The 23456-nt window shown below is 43.5% G+C and overlaps 1 long non-coding RNA gene across 2 annotated transcripts in view; it reads right to left on the bottom strand.

Annotated features, from left to right (window-relative positions):
* The window catches only part of LOC105714353 (uncharacterized), a 349885-nt gene that overhangs the window by 132385 nt on the left and 194044 nt on the right, over nucleotides 1–23456 (bottom strand). For both annotated transcript variants that reach the window (XR_001106801.2, XR_010337348.1), the window contains one exon: nucleotides 15242–15317. This is a non-coding gene — a long non-coding RNA (uncharacterized LOC105714353). The remainder of the gene's footprint in view (nucleotides 1–15241; nucleotides 15318–23456) is intronic.

Here is a 23456-nt window from a genome sequence, read left to right as displayed (position 1 = left end):
TCCGTGCTTACATCTCTGACGGAGTCTTGTACCACTCCCCTGCTCTCTCACTATGTCCAGCCCAACCCACCTTCTTTCTGCTACTCAAACACAGCAAGGGGGTTTCTACCTCATGGATCTTATCCTTGTTCTTCCTTCTGCCTTAAATGCAACTTCCAGGTTCCTTTAAAAGTGCTTTTTTTCTCACCATACAGGTCTCAGCTAGAATTTCACCTCCATAGAGAAGCTTCCCCTGAGGTCCTACCCCCCAGAGAACTACAGAGAGAGAGAGAAAGAGAGAGAGGCTGACTTTGTTCTTCTGCATTTGACATTATGAGAAAATCCTGGATGCTTTAAGAATGAACATTGTAGATAATAGAAGTACCAATTGCACAATTCCATTTCCATGTAAATGACCCAGACGAGCAAAGCACTGACTCACCCCAAGAAGAATCTACCTGGAGGAAAAACAATGTCGTTTACAAGAACAATACCAGATGTAGGACTTGGAAAGCCCCGTCTTGACATTTGAAGGCTACCAAGGGAGATACAGGGACTCGAGGGCAGGCAGAGAAAAAGGAGCAGAACAGAGTTCATTTAGAAGTGACTTTACATATTAAGTTAATTCCCGGTATAATTCAAGAGTCTGATGGGGGATGGAGGAATAATGGAAAAAAAAAAAAGGAGCCCTTTAAAAGTGCTGAAGAGAGAGCAAGACCCATAATTCCATCTACAAGTAATGGTAGTTGAAATTGGTTGTCCCTGATTTGAATAATCTTGATGGCATCGTTATTTTTAATTGTGATTAGTGGTCGTAATGTGCCAATAAATAAGATGAGAGACAAGGTACAACCTTGCCTTGTCCCACAAACGAGTTGGAATCGAGACTGCCGGAGGCTGGTAGGCTCTGGACTGGAGGAGCCCCAACCAGGGCAGGTGCCTGAGAACTAAAGGATGATTTCTGTGAGCTTTTGAGACAGAACACTTCTGAGCAAATTTCCTCCACTCCGAGATCAAGCCATTCCACCAAAAATAAAGCAAGCACTGGGCTTGTTTTTCCTTAGGGTAGCTCTTCACTGGAAGAAAGTCACTCATGTGTCCCAAGCACCCCACTGGAAAGTAGCACTCAGAAAGCCTTTTCCCAACTTGTTAACAATATCATCCATCCTAGAGCAAGGCATGGGCACAGTGGCCCACTGGAAGGTTCTCCTCTATATACTTTGAAGATATTCTCAGTGGTAGGAGGTTTTCGAGGTGGTTAAGTAGGTAGGTGAGAGGTCAACCCCAGAACCAAGATGGCCAACGAGCCAGGAGTCCAGCACCACAATTGTAAGTGTCCCCAGTAGAACTCTAAGGGAACCATATTCGTTTCCTAAGACTCCATGGAAAAGAGCACAAAGTAGGTAGCTTAAAACAACAGAAATTTATTCTCTCAAAGTTCTAGAGGCCAGGAGTCTGAAATCAAGGTGTGCTAGGGCCATGCTGTCTTCCACATTCTTACAGGTGCTGACAACCCTTGCGTTCCTGGCTGGAAGCTGCCTAACAAAGCTCTGCCTCCCCGATTGCAGGGCCATCCTCCCTCTGTGAGTCTGTGTCTCCACACAGCACTCTCCTTTGCATGTGTCTGTCTCTGTGTCTCTTCCCCTCTTTGATGACTCTCGTCATACTGGGTTAAGGGCTCAGTCTATATCAAGATGACTTCAGCTTAGCTAATATCTCAATTACTCTGCAAAGACCCTATTTCTAAATAAGGTCACGCGCACAGGTACCAGGGGCTAAGACTTCAGCATGTCTTTTGGAAGAATGTAATTCAATCCACAGCAGGATGTGAATTGCTTTGATGAGGGGGGAAAGCTGATGGGAAAGACAGATAGAGAAGAAGAAAGAAAGAAAGAGAGGGAGGAAGGAAGGGATGAAGGAAGGAGAAGGAAGGAAGGGAGGGAGGGAGGAACGGAAAGGAGGGAGGGAGGAAAGGAGAGAGATTAGAAGGAAGGAGGGAAGAAAGGGAGGGAAGGAGGAAAGGAGAGAGATTAGAAGGAAGGAGGGAGGGAGGAAGGGAAGGAAGGGAGGGAGGGAGGGAGGAAAGAAAAGGAGGGAGGGAGGAAAGAAGAGAGAGATAAGAAGGAAGGAGGGAAGAAAGGGAGGGAGGAAGGGAAGGAAGGGAGGGAGGAAGGGAAGAAAGGAAAGGAGGGAGGGAGAGAAGGAAGAAGGAAGGAAGGAGAGAGAGAGAGATGCTACAATAGGGAAAGGAGCCTAATTTATGTAAAATTTTGTGTGGACATTTACAACTTTTTGATGACATATCTATTTCCATTAAGTAAATCAAGCCAATAACATTTCCTCAACTTTGGCAAGTCATATGAGTCTCTGTCTACTTAGTGTTTCCCTAAGATCCCTGATCAGACTCACCGGGGTAGAGACAGCAGCAGTGGATTCAGGCCACCCTAATTCACTCCGCCTGAGGCTCAGAAAGGTCAAGTCACTCAACCCAGTTCTCATTGCTGGCAAATGGCAGATGAGATTTTAATCCAAAGACAAGCTGTTTTCATTGTACTGCAACGCTTTCCTGAATCTTAATTTTAGTGAATGAATCAGTAAATAAATTAATGAACGAATGAGTGAAGAAACTACCCAGTCACACATGAAGTGGCCTCCAGTGCTTCTGGAGATGGTGTGGGGTCTGGAGCAACACAGGAAGGCTATCTCGCTCACCCATGTGATCGAGAGCTTGGTGGAAATGCAATCAGCATTCTCTGTGAGGATCCAGTATCTTCCAATGCCAAGCCACCGGATTAAAAATAGCCCTTTTGTCCTATCTTCTTCTTCTCCCCAAAACAGATGCTGGGGCTCAGCCTTGCCCTCCAACTCATCCCAATTTGCCACTTGTCACTCATCCACCATGGCTGGTCCACAGTCATGTTCTACTTTTAGGACCAGAGGAACTTGGGCTGCTGTCAAGGGAAGAAACTATTAATATCAAGTTAATGTGTGTAATAGGCTGGTTGCCCTGTTCCTCAATAAAAGATAGCTGCTATGAATAGTAGTAGAAGTATTGGTATTCATATCAGCAAGATTATGACCATTTATTTCATTGATTATACCACTTTGCTAGGGCTGCCGTAATGAAGTCCAACAAGCTAGCTGGCTTAAACTATAGAAATTTATTTTCTTATGATTCCTGAAGGCTGGAAGCCTGAGATTGAGGTGTCGGCAGGGTTGGCTCTTTTTTAGGGCCACAAGAGAGCTGTCCCGTGCCTCTTTCCTGGGCTTGTAGATGTCTGTCTTTCCTCTTGTCTTCCCTCTGCTTCTGTGTCCAAATTTCCTCTTTTCATGAGGACACCACCATATTGAAATAGGGCTCACCCTAATGACGTCATTTTAAATTACCTCTTTAAAGACCCGATCTCCAAATATAGTCACATTCTAAAGTCCCGAGGATTAGGATTTCATGGTATTAGTTTGGGGAGGAATACAATTTATCCCATAGCACCGTTTCTATTTGCAATATGGAGATCTAAGGCAAAATCTTTAAAATAAAGTTAAGTTTTGTTTTGTTTTCAGATAGTGTTTCATTCTGTTGCCCAGGCAGGAGTGCAGTGGTACGATTTCAGTTCACTGCAACCTCCACCTCCCAGGTTCAAGCAATTCTCCTGCCTCAGCCTCCCAAGTAGTGGGGCTTCCAGACACCTGCCACCACACCCGGATAATTTTTGTATTTTTCGTAGACATAGCTTTTCACCATGTCGGCCAGGCTGGTCAAACTCCTGACCTCAAGTGATCCGCCTGCCTCAGCCTCACAAAGTGCTGGGATTACAGGCATGAGCCACTGCCCCCAGTCTAATATCAAAGTAGAAATTACAGATAACTATTTTCAAACTACTCATAGTCACAAGCTCTAAATTCTGTGTTTCTACCTCCAAGTATAAGATTGAAGTCAGGAGAAGTGAGAATGTAGTGGAAGGATCGTGGCTTTGGAAGAATTATCTGAGCTTTGAAGAATAGGTAAAATTGAGGTGAATGGAGGGGAGTGTGTGCCAGACAAAGACTAGAGTATAAATAACAGATTAGAGGTAGAAAACCCATTTTTCCCTGTTTTTGAGATTTTAGTAGTATACATTCTTCACTCCTAGATTTGCCAAAGGAGGTATTCAGTTTGGGGCGCACCATTCAGACGGTGGTTTGAAATTCAGAGCCCTAAGACACACTGGCTGTGTCTCATTTTGAAGCAGCTCTCCATCTTCCAAGAGTGAGTCTCCTCTTCCCGTGTGTCTGCTCTTGCGGATTACCATACACAGCTAATGGAGGGGAGATAACAGGAAGTGTCAGGGAGTTTTATAAAATTATCGTGTCAACTCTCTTCCTGTCAGTGTGCATAAGGGAAGAAGACAAGAAAATGATATTGTCGTTTAATAGTTCACTTTAGATCTTCATCTCGTATCACTCATCATTACTCCATATTAATTACCCTGTATTGGCAATCTCTGGCTGTCATTTACTCCATAAAAGATCTCACTGAGCTAGTGGCTGGACAGCTTTCATTATGGAGCAATTTGGACTACATTTAACTCGGGAAGATTAACAGATTAACTGAAATCATTACCCCACCTGCCTCTCTGCCTCCAGTGAAGGTATAGCTATTTTTTGTATTTTTAGTAAAGATGGGGTTTTATCATGTTGCCCAGGCTGGTCTCAAACTCCTGAGCTCAGGCAATCCTCTCACCTCAGCCTCCCAAAGTGCTGGGATTACAGGCATGAGCCACCATGCTTAACCAAGGCTTTAAATATATGTAAAAAAGTTTGACACAGTCATTGGTACAGAGCTGGTGCCAATAAGTGACAACTGTTAGTGTTTATAATTAGTATAAATGGAATAAGAGAAGATTCAATGGACTTACTCCAAAATGAGGCTACCTCCACTTTCAAAATATTGCTCCCTGATCTCATTTTTCCCATCAGGAAGGGAGAGAAGAGCTGGGTTCAGTTCTACTCAGTAATCCTTTATCAGATGCCTGCTAAGTGCCAGATGTGATGTCCACTCTAGGGAAAGACAGAATAATCTAGGATATCCCTAAGTCTTTGAATCCACCAGCCACAGAAGCACACACTGTTCCCTCTGCCTGGAATGTCCTTTCCTGTTGAGGCACCAGAAGGGGTCACTCTCTTGGAGCTTGGTCTACATGTGCCTTTCTCTGGGAAGCCTCGTGTGACGCTCCTGAGCAGCACCTGCCATGCCTCTTTACAGCTCTTATCACAATGATGCTCACAAACATATGGTATGACCGTGGGATTGCTAGTCTTTTCTGCGGATCTGCGGGCTCCCAGAGGGCAGGACCACATTTGTTCTGCTCATTGTTGAATCCCCAGTGCCTGCTGCACTGAAAGGAGGGAGGATTGAAAGAGCTCGGGAGGAAGAGTCAAATACTTAAACAAAAAAAAGGGCAAAAAGATGTAATTACACCTGAGCAGAAGCAACCCAGATACCACTAAGCCGTCAACTTGCCCTCCTCTGAGCCATCAGCTTAGGAAAAGACAGCTCTAGGCCGAACACCTGTAATCCCAGCACTTTGGGAGACAGACGTGGGCAGATCACCTGAGGTCGAGAGTTTGAGACCAGCCTGACCAACGTGAAGAAACCCTGTTTCTATTAAAAATACAAAACTAGCCAGGTGTGGTGGTGGGCGCCTGCAATCCCAGCTACTTGGGAGGCTGAGGCAGGAGAATCGCTTGAACCCGGGAGGCAGAGGTTGCAGCAAGCCAAGCTTGCACCATTGCACTCCAGCCTGGGCAACAAGAGCTCTGTCTCAAAAAAAAAAAAAAAAAAAGGCAGCTCTAACTTCTATTTCTCAATTGTTCTTTTTTGGAAAAAGGTGCAAGCAGCCCCAGAGTCCCATGGAAGCAGGTTTCTCTCAATACTCAGCCCACTACCGCCCCACCAGGAGAGAAACTCCGAGAGAGGACCCTTTATTTCTCTTGTTATTGTCATTGTCATAGCGTCCATTTCCCAGCACAATGGGTACAGAGTAGTTCACAAAAAATTGAATGAATGAATGAATTAGTTAATTAATAGTCCTTTACCACAGAGTCAATGGCAAACTCAACTACTTTGAGCCAAAAGAACATGAAAAAGACACTGTCTAGCCAGGAGCCCATGAGCAGTGGCGTATGCCTGTAATCCCAGCACTTTGGGAGGCTGAGGCTGGAGGATCACTTGAATCCAGGAGTTCGAGATCAGCCTAGTCAACATAGCAAGATCCCATCTCTACAGAAAGTAAAATATTAGTTGGGCATGGTGGCACACATCTGTGGTCCCAGCTACTCAGGAGGCTGAGGTGGGAGAATCATTTGAGCCCAGGAGTTGGAGGCTGCAGTGAGCTGTGACCACACCACTGCACTGCAGCCTGAACAACACAGTGAGATCCTGTCCAAAAAAAAAAAAAAGACACTGTGCTCAAACTGGGGCTTGGCCTTTAGAGGTTTGGGGAGCTTCTCCTTCTCCTCGCTTCCATAAAGGCTTTACCTGCCTTAGGGAAGTCCCCACATCATGATACTTACTCTTTTCCAGACATACAAACTCACAGGGCAAGAAAAGACTTCAGAATTCACCTCCATCACCCGCTCCACACTGCAGATGAGGCACCTGAGGCTTGATTCTGAGCCAAATAAGGAAGGTGAAGTACAAAATTAAGATTCTGAAGACCTGGGTAGAGGGCTTGGCTTGCCCACTGAGTCACTGTGTGATCTTGGGCAAATCACCTCATTTCTCTGAGCCTCGGGTTCCTAATCTAGCAAACAGAAAAAATAGCACATACCTTAAAGGATGGTGGTGAGAATGAAATACAATCAGGTTTGTAAAAATATTTGAAACCTCAGCCAGGCGTGGTGGCTCACACCTGTAATCCCAGCCCTTTGGAAGGCCAAGGTGGGTGGATCACTTGAGCTCAGGAGTTTGAGACAGTGGGGCCAACATGTGAAACCGTCTCTACTAAAAATACAAAAATGAGCCGGGAGTGGTGGTGCATGCCTGTAGTCCCAGCCACTTGGGAGGCTGAGGCACAAGAATGGCTTGAACCCAGGAGGTGAAGGTTGCAGTGAGCCAAGATTGTGTCATTGCACTCCAACCTGGGTAACAGAGCAAGAGTCTGTCTCAAAAAAAAAAAAAAAAAAAATTGAAACACCTACAGTCTAGACATCTAGGGAAAATCTTTTTTCATCTTTACTGCCTCAGCACATGGGTCTTTAGAAGGGATTTTGGATGTGATTTCCACTCATTTTGGTTCAACAAACATATCATAGACTTCTGCAAGTTTCCAAGCACTAGGCTTTGCCACGATGGCCACAAACAACAATAACCATAGTAAGAGCTACCATTTGCTGATCTCTCAAGGGTTCTGGGCACTAGGCCTTGTGCTTTCAACGCATGGCTTCATTTATTCTCACAACCCTATTAACTGTGTTCAATTGTTAAACCTCTCTTTGAAGATGAGAAAATCATACCCCACTTAAAGTGACTCTTCCAGAGCCACATAGAGAAGTGGAAGGGCCAAAAATTTGACCCCTGAACTCACTGAATCCAGAATCCATGCTCTTATTTAGTACCCAGAATTAATAGGCAAACAACCCAATGTAAAACAGGGCCAGTGATTTTCAAACACACTCTCCGAATAAAAAGAAAAAGAAAAAGCGCTCAACCTCATTACTCATCAGGAAAATGAAAATTAAAACTAAACAAAATGCCACTTAACATTTACCAGAATAACAACATTTTTTAAAAAAACAATAACAGAAGAAAATTAACAAGACCAAATGTTCATGAAATTGTGGAGCAACTGGAACTCTTATAAGCTGTTTTAGAAATACACTGCTTATATAACTCTTTCCAAAAACGCTAGCAGTTTCTCATAAAACCAAATATATACTTATTCTATGACTCAACAACTTCACTTCTGGCTGGGCACGGTGGTTTACCAGGCCTGTTATCCCACCACTTTAGGAGGCCGAGGTAGAAGGACCACCTGAGCCCAGGAGTTCGAGAACAGCCTGGGAAACAAAGTAAGACCACATCTCTACAAGAAAAGTTTAAAAATGAGCCAGGCATGGTGGCACCCACCTGTAGTTTTAGCTATTTGGTAGGCTGAGGCAGAAGGAATGTCTGAACCCAGGAAGTCAAGGCTGCAATGAGCTGTAATCTGCACTCCACCCTGGGTGACAGAGCAAGACCGTGTTCCAAAAGAAAAAATTCTAAGTCTTTACCCAGGATAAATGAAAATACATGTTCGCAAAAAGACTTGTACAAACAATGCTCATAGAAGCTTTATTCATAATAGCTGATGACAAGCAACAAACATCCCAGGTATCTAAATAAATAGAAGAATGAATAAGCAAACTGTGGTATATCCATACAACAGAATACTATTCAGCAATTAAAGGAAATGATCTCCTAACACAGGCAACATAAATGAACCTCAAAAACATTACGCTGAGTGAAAGAAGCATTGGACAAAACAATATACACACCATGATTTCATTTGTGTGAAATCCTAGAACAGGATTTCACATAAATCAGTCCATTCCACTATGGGAAGAAAAACTGGAACAAAACTTGCCTCTGGAAAGAACCTACTGAGAAAGAACTTGAGGAAACTCTCCGGGGTGATGATAATGTTCTATACCAAGATAAGGGCTTACAGGCTGGGCACAGTGACCCACGCCTATAATGCCAGCACTTTGGGAGCCCAAGGTGGGCAGATCATTGAGGTCAGGCATTTGAGACCACCCCGGCTGACATGGTGAAATCCTGTCTCTACTAAAAAATATACAAAAAATAGCCAGGCGTGGTGGTGTGCACCTGTAGTCCCAGTTACTCTGGAGGAGAATCATTTGAACCTGGGAGGCAGAGGTTACAGTAAGCCAAGATCTCACCACTGCACTCCAGCCTGGGAGACAGCAATATGCCATCTCAAAAGAAAAAAGAAAAAGAAAAGGGCTTGAGTTACACACAGATGTATGCATTTATCAAAATTTGGTTAATATATATTTAAGATTTTACTGTTTGTAAATTTTACATCAAAAGAAAAACCTGTATAGACTATGGAGATAAATAATAGAATCGATATTATCAACGACTGATTACTCAGAAAAGGGCCAATATTTTTACAGTTCCTTCCACAGTGTGATGATAGACAGCAAAAGACTATCCCAAAATGTCTCCTCCAATAGACCTGTGAGAATGACTACAGTTCCAAAAATAAAGATCCATCAATTTGCAGTAGCAAACTGTAAATACCTGTACAGGAATAAAACTGTCTGCAGACAGAGATCTCTCTCCTGACCAGTACATCATAGTGGGCCTGGAAGCTGCCCATCAACCCCCAGCCACCTTCTTTCTCTTCCAGAGCTCTGGGTATGGCTCACAAGAGCTTTTCTGGCAGAAGCAGTTGCCTTGCCCTCTGGGTGCCCAGCCCACATCCCCAGCACCTGCTAATTGCAAGAAACAACATATGGCAGGCAGCCTGGCTGCAGACCCCACGGCTCCCCTGACTTGCAGCCCAACCGTGGAGGCAGGCTGCATGCTGAGCTGCTGGGATCGAAGAGGTGTCATTAGAAAATGATTCATAGCCCTCTGCCTTAATGAGGACTCACACCCGAGGGCTTCCAATTACCCAATCGATGGCTAGAGTGCTGCTCCCAGCCAGCGGCCTCTTGTTTTCCTTTCTCTTTCTTAAAAATATTTGCAAGAGGGTTCGTTGAATACTTTATCTCCTCTCCTTGGCCAACCCAAGCCCAGGTAGGAAACCAACCCAGACAACCATCCCAGGAAGTTACCTGGGGTAGACTGGTGGATCCTGCACTGCTCAGTCTAGAAGACAGAAAACTCCAGGTGAATTCCCCACCTAGACAGGGTGAGCTCTGGGAGGTGACATGTGAGCTCAAGGACTCGGGAAATAGCAATGTGTTCAAATGTGATCAAATGCCCTGGTGTTGGAAATAGCGTGGCACATTTGAGGACTTGTGAGAGGAAGGCTGTGGGCCAGAGGAGAGTGGAGGGAGATGACGCTGGAGAGATGGACATTAGCTAAGGGTGAGCTGAGGGAAGAAAACTCAAGAGCTTTGGACTCAGTCTGGGTGTAGATCCCCGTTCCCCAACTCCCTGTGTGCATAGTATCTGCATAGTGAAAATTACTAGGTGTCCACCAAAGTCATCATTCCCTTCTGTAATAACAATCTATTTATAGCTGTGATTTAGCTGCCCAGCCTGAAACTCACTATTTTCTAGCCTTCCCTGAAAATAGATGGAAGACCTTGCCCGAAGGATGTGAGTGAAAGTGTGTGTGTGTGTGTGTGTGTGTGTGTGTTCATGTACGTGTAAGGCTTCCAAGCCCGGCCCGTAAAACCTTGCGTGTGTGATCATCCTGACTACTTACTGGGAATAACAATATCACCCTAGTGGATGCCACAGCTGCTGATAAATGTGAAGAGCTGAGACCAAGAATGACTGAGTGGAGCCGGTACCTACTTGCCTGGACTCTATCAGCAGAGAGAATCAAACTTCTTTGTTCTTTAAGCCTCTTAATTAGGCCGATCTCTCTGATATACCAGCTTGGCCTAGCTTGGGTAACATTATTTGGCAAACATTTAATCCTCTGTGTATTTCAGTTCCTCGTCTGCAAAGAATAATTTCTTCCTCTCAAGACTGTCATGAGAAGTAAGTGAGCAGATGCCAAGAGGCCCAGATATCAAAGGGGCTCAATTAGGATGTCTTCCTGTCTACCCCTCTGGCTGCAGCAATTTCTACTCGGGACACTGATGTCTGATTATACTCTCTTCTCCACCTTCCCACCCCAATACCTGTCCCAAAGCTGCAGCTTCTAGTTGATTACAGTGGAGGCAGGGCCCGTCACCTTGCACAGATTTCTGCACCTTGCTGTCTCCTGTTTTTTGGCTGTCCACAGTGACAGCCAGATGACGGATCTCTTTGTTCTAGGACTGCTGTCTCTCAAAGGCTCAGAACTCTTTGTTGATTTCTTTTTTGCTGCTGCGTTCTGGAAGTCAAGTGGAAGTCACACAACTTTGGAGGACTTTCTGACAGGTCACTTTGGGGACTCACCTGTAGCTCAGTCTGATAGGTAAAAATTAAAATGTGTGGAGAGGACAGAATTGTTGACAGTTGATGCCGAAAGATTCCTATTAGAACACCTCTTCCAACCCTTTTGCAATACAGATGAGGAAACTAAGAAGTACATGTGAGAAAACTAGCCCAAGATCACACATAAAATTAAGCTCCGTAGGTGCAGAAGCAGTCAAAAGCAGATGTCACCAACTTTTTCATGTTTAGGGCTTCAACAAATGCTGATTCACACAAAATATCTCTATAAGACAAGTAAGAGTTGGGCTGATGAGACCAGTTTTCCTAATTTAAAGAGAGAATAAGCCCTACTTCTTTTGTGAGGAGTGTTATTTCTGGTGTGCCCATGTGTCTAAAATCCAGTTTCAACAATTTCTAGAAATCAGCCCAGGATGTTGACATAAAAAGCAATTTTTAGTCTTTCCCTCCTGTGTGCCAAGCACTGTGCACAGTGCTTGAGATTCACTGGGCAGAAGAACCAGAAATCATTTCAGCCTTTTAAGACTCATGGCTAATGGGAAGGCAAAGCAAAGAATCACATAATTATTAACAGAAAGGACTTCTAAGGGTAAGTACACAGAACAATGAGAATTTACAAAAAGAGGAACTGAGCAGGTGTTGGAGGTAGAGAAGCCTTTCCTAACCAAGAGGGCTTTTGAGCTGGGAGGGCTCTGCATAATCCATTTCCTAGCCTCACGTTTACTCATTTATCCACTCAGTCATTCAACAAGCACGGATCAGTTGCTTACAGCACACAAGTCCCCATGCAAGGCTTAGGAGATACTGCATTCAACAGGACAGACCATCATCCTGCCATGATGGCTTTACACTCTTGCCATTCCTGACTCTTAATTTCTAGCCTGCCCCCAACTGCTGTGGCCAGTTTCTTCTATCATCTCATCTCTCAGGATTCGGTGACATCTGATTATATTCCTAACCATTATCAGCCTGTCTCCGCATCAGATATGCGTGCTGCATTAGGCCAGCTCCCGAGGGTAAATATCCTGAGAAAAGGCAACTTTACACTACAATGTGAATGACTGATACCCAGATCGTGTGAAGCATGGCTGGAGGAACTGGGAGTGCCTTTCCGGAAGAAAGGAAAACTCAGCCATGCGAGGTCAATGAGTTCAAATGTGTTGATGGCTGTTTGGGAACACACAGCCCAAGCGCAGTCGACAGGGTAAAAGTTACATGGAGAGATTTCGACATCACACCACTTAGAGCTATATAACAATGAAAAGGGCTTCTTCAAAAGGTAGTGTCCTCACTGCTGATATTTAGGCAGAAGCTAGATGGTCATTTACTGAGATCGGTCAGCAAGACAGCTTCTATAGGCCCTTCAGATCAGATTCTTAGAATTTATTATTCTATCGTTGCTTTCTTAACATAAGTTGAAAACTAGACACTTTTATAAAAAAAGAAAAAGAATTTTATCACTTCCGAGATTGGTTCTAGAAAATTAAAATATTTAAAAATTAACGAAAACTAAAAAGAGGGTCGTGCTCTGTCACCCGGGCTGGAGCGCAGTGGCGTACTGCAGCTCACAGCAGCCTACACCTCCTGGGCGCAAGCAGTCCTCCCGCTGCAGCCTCCCGAGGAGCTGGGACTACTGCTGCATGCCACCATACCCAGATAATTTGTGTATCTTTTACAGAAACAAGGTTTCGCCATGTTGCCCAGGCTGGTCTCGAACTCCCAGGTTCAAGCAATATACCCACCTTGGGCCTCCCCAAGTGCTGGGATTACAGGCAAGAGCCACCATGCCCAGCCACAACTAGATTCATAATCTTCCCTCCAAAACGTCCTCCTCCCACAGCCTTTCTCATCTCACTTAACAAAACTTCGAGTTGCTCAAGACAAAATCCTTGGAGTTCTCCTTGATGTCTGTCTGTCTTTCATACTTCATATTCAATATGCCAGGAAGTCCTATGGGCTCCGCCTTAACTTACATCAGCATCTGACCACATCTTGCCATCTCCATGGTTATCACAATGATGGAAGCCATCAATAAACACTTACCCCTATTTATTATAATAGCACGTGTGAGGCCCCAAATGTTCATAGACTTAACCCTCAAGGTTACTGGGTGGTAGAAGAAAAAGATACAAATTAAATTATCACACAGATAGAAATCTGTAATTATAAGTAGTTCAGAGGGGAGGACCCTGGTGCTATGAGAAGGTAAATTCATTAACTCAGTAGTATCAATTGTATTTTAACTGCACCCAATAACCTTTCATATCATTATATAACTATAAAGTCTTTTATTAGCTTTTACTGGCTTATGTAATTCTCTCAGAAACTTGGTGAGGTGGAAAAGTGGATCTAGATCTCCATTTTACAGATGAGGAAACTAGGATTTCGTGTGGTAAACTGAGTCACTGAAGGCCACATAACAAGAAAAAGAATAAAACTGACAGTTAAGCAAACTACCAGGGTTCTCACACCGCCTCAGGTATATATACACCTTCTCCCTCACCGCCTCTCATGCAGGTGTATACACACCTTCTTCCTCACTGCCTCTCATGCAGATATATACACACCTTCTCTCTCACCGCCTCTCATGTAGATATATACACACCTTCTCTTTCACTGCCTCTTATGCAGATATATACACACCTTCTCTCTCACCGCCTCTCATGTGGGTGTATACACACCTTCTCTCTCACTGCCTCTCAAGTGGGTGTATACACACCTTCTCTCTCACTGCCTCTCATGCAGATATATACACACCTTCTCTCTCACTGCCTCTCATGCGGGTGTATACACACCTTCTCTCTCACTGCCTCTCAAGTGGGTGTATACACACCTTCTCCCTCACCGTCTCTCATGCAGGTGTTTACACACCTTCTCTCTCACTGCCTCTCATGCAGGTGTATACACACCTTCTCTCTCACTGCCTCTCATGCAGATATATACACACCTTCTCTCTCACCGCCTCTCATGCAGGTGTATACACACCTTCTCCCTCACCACCTCTCCTGCAGATATATACACACCTTTAATTCAAAAGTTAAGGACTTTGGGAGAAGAGAACTAAGGATAACCATTAAATACATGGGAAGGCATAATCCCTGTTCCAGAGGTTCAGACCAGCAAGCAAGCCTCAGCCATGCACCTGTATACTCTCCTCTCCCTGTGGACATAAACATGGAAGAGTTGCTTGCTACTTTAGAAGAGTGACTAGGTCATAATAGCAAAGACATGGAATCAACCTAAATGCCCATCAATAGTAGATACGAATAAAGAAAATGTGGCAAATATGCACCATGGAATACTATACGGCCATAAAAAAGAATGAGATCATGTCCTTTTGAGGAACATGGATGCAGTTGGAGGTCATTATCCTCAGGAAACTAATGCAGGAACAGAAAACCAAATGCCACATATTCTCACTTATAAGTGGGAGCTAAATGATGAAAACACATGGATACTAAAAGGGGAGCAACAGAAACAGGGTCTACCAGAGCGTGGAGGGTGGGAGGAAGGAGAGGATCAGGAAAAATAGCTAATGGGTGCTGGGCTTAATACCTGGGTGATGAAATAATCTGTACAACACACCCCCATGATACGCGTTTACCTACGTCCCAAACCTGCACATGCACCCCTGAAATTAAAAGTTAAAAAAAAGTAAAAATAAATAAATAAACAAAAGTGTGAATAGGAAAAAAAAATAGAAAGGCAGCAACATTTACAATGGTCAAGGGCTATATCCCTGCTAATATGTAACCCAAAAGTCACAGTTTAATGATTCTAAAATGCATTAAGGTAAGCAGGCTGCTCTAGGGAGGGCAGAAATTATTTGGGGTAGCTTCCATGTCATTGTCAAGAATTTTGGAGGAGATACTTCAGTTTGGATTAGAGATATAAACTCCTGACGCTCCAGGTGTCTGAACTACCTCCTAAAACTAGGCTCTTGCAGAAGAGATGTGAGCCACTGCCTCCAAGATGAAAGATAAAAATGTCAAAAGGCCGGGACTCCAAATACACGATGTACCCATCACCTTGGAGCTTGAGGACGCCAAGGCTCTAACCATTTTGTTTGCACTTTACGCAATGAATGATAAGGATCATCTGGCCAAATATTTTCTTCTTGAACATCATGGTATGATATGCAAAATAATTAAACTTACTTACTTGCTCTTTCCTTCTTTTTCTTTTTTTCCTTTATTTTCCAGGCCCCGTTCCAGAAACGATTTAAGATTGACTGCACCTAAGTCATAAAGTAAAAAATTATGAACTCTAATTAACATATTATTAATTCATAAGATGTGAGGGGGAAGAGATCTTACACATCAAGTTCAGAGAGGTTAATCAAGACATCAAAAGCTATAGAAAGTCATTGTTCAATATCTATTCCATGGAATGCCTACTCAGTACACAGTCTTGTATTTTTATAATAGATTTTTATTTCCTCCAATGCACATTTAATTGAGCATATATTGTACAGATCAAAATCAAGATTAGACCTTGAGATAGACAGAGAGGAAATAGACACATTTTGAATATTTACTGTGTGCCAAAAACTGTACCTTATGTCCAATTTTATGTACATAATGTCATTGCATCCTCACCAAAACCCTTGGGAGAGGTAATATTGGTTACTGGTTTTAGTTCCTAACCCTCCTGTGGCTGTGGTGCTAGGGTCCTGTAAATGAGGATGGAAATGATTTTTGCAATGAAATTTACCTGTTATTGACCAGCTCACCAATGCACTGAAGGTAGGTAACATTCTAAACCAAGCTGGATGCAAAGAGGGAGGTTTTCCCGGTGATTTTGTCAACTCTAAAATTACAGTAACTTCCTACACTAATTCAACAAGCTTTCCCACCCTCCGCAGTAACTACCCAGATCTCTATACAACTGCATGGTGAGGAAATGGAAAGAATCTTAGCCGTAAAGCAAAGAGGTAATTAATTTCTCTTCATTCCTTCCTGAGAGGTGTTATCTTATTCCTTAAGCATCCAAATAAGCTATTAGGTTGGTGCAAAAGTAACTGCGGTTTTTGCCATTACGTTTAATGTACTCCCAGCCTACTTTTGCACCAACAGAATTGTTCTAAATTCTACATTTTATATACAAAATTGGAAAAGCCAAATATTTCTCACCCTTCTTACCTGTAGCTTACTATAAAATGACTGAGGCCAAGCCCAGGTCTAGAGGCCTATTAACTAACAAGAGTACTCTAACTCAATTCATCAGAGAGCAAAGAAACAAAGAGAAAGTCATTATGCAGATGTCCAGTCACTCAGAGTCAAAGGACCCTAACATAGTGTCAGCTCTCTAGCAGTGAATGGGGAATAGAGCTAGGTTTGGACAGTTTGCATTGAAAACTCTTTGTCTTTATTGCTCATTCTCATTTAAAATGAGAACATTGCATGATCCCTAATATTTTCTGCATCTATGTGTTCTCCATTTTACAGTGGATGCTCAGAGAGCTTAAGCAACTCTGAGGACTGGCAAGAAGCAAAATTTAATACCAACTTGGGTCTCCATGTCTTTTTCTGCTGGAGTATGTTTCTCCCTCTACTGAGGTCTCCACCTGATGCTATGGAGACACTAAAGTCCATGGAGTTTAAATGATCCCATTGTTTCCCAGAGCTAGAACACAAATCAAGCTATGTGGTTGCAAGTGATTTTTCTAGGATGTAACTAACACCAGCACATTCATAATTGTTTAAAAGGGGTTGCCTGACTCAAACCATGATCCTAATGATTATTTTAGATTCATTTTTAGATTAGCGTTTTTTGTTTTGTTTTGTTGTTTTGAGACAGGGTCTCCCTCTGTTGCTCAGGCTGGAGTGCAGTGGCACAGTCACAGCTCACTTCGGCCTCAACCTCTTGGGCTCAATCAATCTTCCCACCTTAGCCTCCCGAGTAGCTGTGAGTACATGCACATACCACTACATCTGGCCAATTTTTGTTTTGTTTTGTTTTGTAAAGACAAGTTTTCACCATGTTGCCCAGGCTAGTCTCAAACTCCTGGGCTTAAGTGATCCATCCGCCTTGGCCTCCCAAAGTGCAAGGATTACAGGCATGAACCACTGCGCCTGGTCACATTTTTAGATTCTTGGTCTTGGGCATTCTTTATTGGCTCAACTTGCTCCTCTAATTGGTGCCCCTCCAATGGTCCTAGAAAATAAATGTCTGACTCCAGCTTGATTCTATTCAGTCCCATTGGCCAGGTCAGGCTGCCTCTTCTCTCCCATAAAGAGAAAATTGAAGCTTGGGTCTACTCTTAGAAGTTAATTCACTTCTTCACCTTGGGGTAAACTCAGCATTTGGCAGTATACACTCAGCAAATGAGCCTCTGAGCTCAGGGATAAAAATAAATAAGTAAAAGTCTTGCCCTTAAACCGGACAGTATGAATCGTAATTAAAAACCTCCATTATGCCATTTCAACAGGAACACTCCCACCATCATTAAGCTAAAACAGAATTCCTTCAGGGAGAAATTATTTCTCATTTGATTTCTGTCAGAATGGCTTTGACTTTGAGGATACATCTACAGAATGGCGTCTCCAGGCTCCACCTCTGAGGCTTTGCTCAGACAAAGGAGACGTTTGCTTCGAACAGATGAAACCTGATTAAAGATTCATTTCAAATTAACTTTCCCTGCTTATTTCTCTTTTGTAATCTTTATTATTACTTTAAGGGGAGGAAATAGAAAGACAGAAAGCAACCCTCCCTAGATCCACACATAAATCTTCACAGTAGCCACTCAGCAGTATCATTAATTCCCCCCGTGAATATTCCCGCAATGCAAAGCAGCAGGCACTTGCGCAATGGCGATGTGTTGGGAAATCAAGCCCTCGTCCATTCTTTGATGCTGTGTTATTAAAGCGAGAAGGGAACAGCACTGGTGAGATGGATGGAGGCGAGAAAGAATACAGCATGGACTAGTCCCGATGCTCTAAAGTCCTGTCTTCAAGGTCATGACAGAAACAAGGTAGGTGGTTCACAAATTAACCTCTGAGGGCCCAGGTGGTGCCCAGCTGTGGGCTTCGTAGCAGAACTCTTGGCTGAGCAGAAGCTGGGCTTCAGATCGCTTCAAGTGGCTGGAGATGGGAGACAGTCCTATCCATTGCAGCTCCATAGAGGCTGAGGAGCAACCTTGGAAGAGAGCCCAAACCCTGGCCAATATAAGGATCTGGGCATATTTCAGGCATATGCAAGGGGTGAGGGTATCTCAACAGAAGTTATCTTAGAGGAAGGAACAAAGGACTCCTGAAGGAACACAGTAAAAGAGAAAGCAAAGCCTGCCATTGCAAGTTAGATGCAGGGGCAAGGCATGAGCATCCAAGGGAAGGAGGATTCTAAGACGGGAGGGAAGAGGCTGTGTACTTTCTATGCACTTCAAGAAGTGACTTAAAAAATGGGCATCACTAAGGCTGTAATATCTCGAGTCTCAGGCAGCTTAATAGTGTGACACCCCAACCAAGCGTAACACAAAAGGTGTATTTGTCATGTTTCATGTGAGATATCACCTCGGTCTCAGATGCTGGTATTTCCAGCCTGCCAACATTGGATGTGTGTGCATTCTTGTGCTCCTGTGCTGAAAGAGTGGCAATGGTAAGGGAACAGAACCCCAGCCTTACTGTGTCACCTCCACGGGACAGGACAGGTAGTCCCAAAGCAAGGGATTTGTAACCCATCAAGAAATGGAAAAGAGTGTGAGACTTTTATTATAAAATCTCAAGCAATCAAACCGTGGGGCTCCCTCACTGGACATAGCACAGAAGCAGCATTATCTTCTCACTTTTCAAGTGTTACAACTTATATCTTTGGTACCAGAATTCAAAATGGCATTTCCTGGCCAGGTGTGGTGGCTCATGCCTGTAGCCCCAGCACTTTGGGAGGCTGAGGGGCGAGAATCACTTGAGGACAGGAGATCAAAACCAGCCTGGGAAACATAGCAAAACTCCATCTCTACAAAAGAATTAATTTAATTAAATTAGCCAGACATGGTGGCATGCAGCTGTGTTACCTACCCCTCTGGAGGCTGAGGGAGGAGGATGACTTGAGCCCAGGAGATTGAGGCTGCAGTGAGCTATGATCGTACCACAGAACTCCAACCTGGGCAAAAGAGCAAGACCCTGTCTCAAAAAATAAATAAATAAATAAATAAAAAGGCTTTTCCAGTTTCTGCAGTTTTGAGGAGGGACAGAGTTCCAACTCCCTGAAACCTAGTTGGTAGAAAGCTATAACTGAGAAGATAGGTCAAGCTGCCACACTTTACCTAGGCTTGTATAGAGAAGAAACAAGTCTGATTTTTGGACATTCATGGGTCCCACAAGGATTCTTGAAAATATTGGGGTAAGGAAGTCTTCCTGTTGCCCAAACAATAGAATTTTATTTGGTACTCACAGATGAGTGATGCCCAAAGCATATACATCTCATCCCACTTAATACTTACAAACATCCTGAGGAAAGGGAATTATCGATTTTTTACTTAAAATAGGGAACAAGATCAACCAGGTTACGTAATCTGCCCAAGGTCATACAGCTGGTAGCAGAGCCTGGACTTACCTGCCACATTTGATGAACTTTCTCTGCTTCCATATTTCCATGCTGTCTTTCAAAGTATAAAAGCATTAATGCTATTGGGGTAATATTCAAAAAGGAAGGTCACAGGTAACAGATACAACTCGGGTGGGAGTCAGGGAAAAGGGTCCCCAGACTACTTGAGAGTTGGAGTGGTTTTAAATTAAGAGGTGAAAACTTTTCCTGGAGAACAATTGCTATCGCAGATGATGGGGACTAGAACCGATGCTGAGCTAAAGAGCTGTGATGCCCAGACAGGCAACCTGACTTTCCCATAGTCACACAGCTACTATGTGGTGGAGCCAGGATCTAAACTCAGACCACATGGATTTCCAGAGCTCATGTTCTGGAATGTTATGGTGCACAGTCCTTCAGGTGGCTGCCTGTGGTTCTTTGACCTAAGACAGAAGGCAGGAAAGGAAATAGGAATGTCATACAGAAAGGAGGGCCAGAGCATAGAGGTGGAAATCTCTGTGGCTGTATTTACATCAACCCGGAATGAATCTCACCCCGCCATCTTCCTTGGTGCTTCTCATTCCCTTCATCTGGTCACACAGCTTTCACCTTCATCATGACCTTCTTATGGAGACTGATACACAAGATTAAACAAGGGAAAGTAGAGAGGAAGAAGCCAAGACCAGGAACCAGGCCATGAGGAGCCTCAAATACCAGCCTAGCTTGGGACTGGTGGGTTGATGGAGCATGATTGAAGAGTTACAATCAAAGAACCTAAAAACTGCCTTCCAAGGTGATCCTGAAATTTGTCAATACTTGCAAACAGCCAGTGTAGTCGGCTTCTTACGGCGAGGAAAAGACAGCTCTCCAGAGGATGCTAGAGATTTTGTGGACAATTTCGATCCTAGCTGTGATCTCTTTGTGATTATCCTATAGCCACTAGGTTGTTGAAACTGACTAATTCCTCATTTTTCCGTCCTAGCATATTCTCTCTGCCCCCAGGGAAGGCAGCTAAGTTATGCTCCCTGGGCCTTAAGCTTACCGTCTCCCAGTATTTATTCCAATCCCATTAAAGTGCCACCTTACAACTTCCATCCTGACCGCAGAAGCTGTATCTACATCTTAACTTGGGAGGGGTTGCAGGATTCAGAGCCTGTTTGAGCACTATCTGAATATCCCCTCTAGTCTATGGTAAGAATAGAGAAAGAGAAAACTAAGAGATCCCTGGATCCAAGTCGTTCAATTTATCAATGGACAGAAGCCTGTGTGGGTGAAAGGATTTTCCCAAAATCACCAAGTCAAGTTTGAGCACTCAGAGAGCAATAGCTCAACACACATGACCCCTCCTTTGTCAAGGTGGGTTCTCTTGTCTTACCCAGTAGTTCTTTTCTTATCTTTCAGAAAGGAAATAAAAGCAGGTGGATCTACTGGACAACTGGAGTTTACCCTTGGCTTCTTCTCTCTTTCATCCTCTGGGGAAGGAGGGAATAGAAAAGAAATAATCTGATTTAGGTATTGAGATTCTGAAAAGGAGGAGGAGTTGGCTTGGATGCAGAGAAAGATGATGTTGCCAATTATAAGAAAGGAAAAAAATGTTTTGGAAGAAGACGATGGTGTTGTTGAATACGCAGATATCCTCTGGAGATGAGTAGTAGACAGTTGGCAATATTATTCCTAAGTCTTTAGGAAGACATCTAGACTGAAGAAATGATCTAAACGTTATAAAGGGTTTAAACTATAAATGGAGTAAATGTGGAGTACTTGAGGATGCTAGAGTGCTGAGAAGCACCAATAATACATGTAGAAGCTGTAAGAGAAAAATATTCAAGGAAGAGCCAGAAAGGAACTAGCCAGAAAGGCACGCAAATATCCAGGACAGTCAGGTGTAATACAAGCCAGGAGTCATGGTGTTTCAAAAAGGAGCCAAAATCAACAGGATCAGACACATCAGCAAGGTCTAGCACGGTAGACTGGACCTAACCAAGCAGATGACAGTGCCCGACCAGAGTGCCCATTAACGGTCACACTGCTCACGCCATTTATCTTCTCCAAGTCTTCAATGGATCGCATCTCCCTCACATTATAAGATAAACTCCTTCCTGGAAGACCTAAATTATATGCCCACTGTCACCTCCTTGGCTGCTGCTTTCTTCCCAGGCTTGTGCAGTGGCATGATCTCAGCTCACTGCAACCTCCGCTTCCCAGGTTCAAGTGATTCTCTTGCAACAGCCTCCTGAGTAGTCGGGACTACAGGTGTATGCCACCACTCCCAGCTAATTTTTGTATTTTTAATAGAGACTGGGTTTTGCCATATTGACCAGGCTGGTCTCAAACAACTGGCCTCAAGTGATTTGCCTGCCTCAGTCTTCCAAACTGCTGGGATTACAGGCATGAGCCACCGCGCCTGGCCATACCACACTGCTTTTATTCACCCTCAAACATGCCGTGGTCCCAGCTCTTCCCTGGGCCTTGAATGCTTTCCCCTACATTCTGTTGGCCAGTATCTTCTCAGTGAACCTCTCCTTCCCTCCCTAAAATTTCAACCGCTCTTCACCCATTCACAGCACACTAATTTTCCCTATTTTTTCTCCTTAACACGGATACGCGTTGAAAGACCTAATGTATATCATGAAGAGTTTAGTGAATAACAGTATCTTGTAGTCAGGATTTCTGCTAAATGAGTAGATTATAGATGCTTTTTCCACAGGTGGAAAAAATATGGTATAACTATGCGAGGTGATGGATATGTTGATTTGCTCCATTTTACCATATATGTATATTATAACATCATGTGGTATACCTTCAATATACACAATAAAATTTATTTAAAAACATACTAAATGTTTCTGTATATTTATCTTGTTTATCATTGTTTTTATTTTTTAATTTTTCATTTATTATTTAACTTTTAGGTTTGGGGGTACATGTGAAGGTTTGTTACGTAGGTAAACTCATCTCATGGGGGTTTGTTGGATGGGTTGTTTCATCACCTAGGAATTAAGCCCAGTACCGAATAGTTATCTTTTCTGCTTCTCTCCCTCCTCTCACCCTCTCCCCTCAAGTAGATCCCAGTGTCTGTTTTCTTTGTGTTCATAACTTCTCATCATTTAGCTCCCACTTATAAGACAGAAGAGGCATTATTTTGTTTTCTAGTCCTGTGTTAGTTTGCTGAGGATGATAGCCTCCAGTTCCACCTGTGTTCCCTCAAAAGACATGATCTCATTCTTTTTATGGCTGCATAGTATTCCATGGTGTATATGTGCCACCTTTTCTTAATCTAATCTGTAATTGATGGACATTTAAGTGGATTCCATGTCTTTGCGACTATGAATAGTGCTGGAGTGAACATTTGCATACATGTATCTTTATGGTACATAAAGAATCTTGTTCATATCATAGCAGGTAATCCTCTGACCTAGTGTCATGCTGGTACCTGGACTGTAGTGTGCCCCTTGCTATGGTGAATGGCAGATACCACGGCTTTCAGCCTGTTTCCCCATTTCTTAATGCTCATTTCTTTCCTGGCTCTGACCTCAGCCTGAGCTGTTCTGATCTGTTGCTCCCCACATCCTCCTGAGCCTCATTCCACAAAACACCCTGTGAATTTCCTCCATCCCTTCACACTCGACGACTCGGGTATTTTAGCAAAATAGTCCATGATAGGGCAGGGATTTTTTTTTCTCATGTGTGTTCTTTGTCTGTTTCCTTATGGTTTTTAATCATTCTCTTTTGACTTGATAAATGAGTCTTGGCTTCTCCCAACTTTCCTGAAGACCCAGGGTAAGAAAACATCCTTTGTGGTAGCTATAGCAGTTGTGAGGGAAAAATGAGCCTCCTCGATAGTCAATAAATC

This window comes from Aotus nancymaae, unplaced genomic scaffold (genome assembly GCF_030222135.1).
Source record: "Aotus nancymaae isolate 86718 unplaced genomic scaffold, 86718_ANA_hifiasm-v0.15.2.pri h1tg000049l, whole genome shotgun sequence".
NCBI lineage: Eukaryota > Metazoa > Chordata > Mammalia > Primates > Aotidae > Aotus > Aotus nancymaae.
Note: the sequence above shows the minus strand (reverse complement) of the source record. Positions and strands in the feature narration are given on the sequence as shown.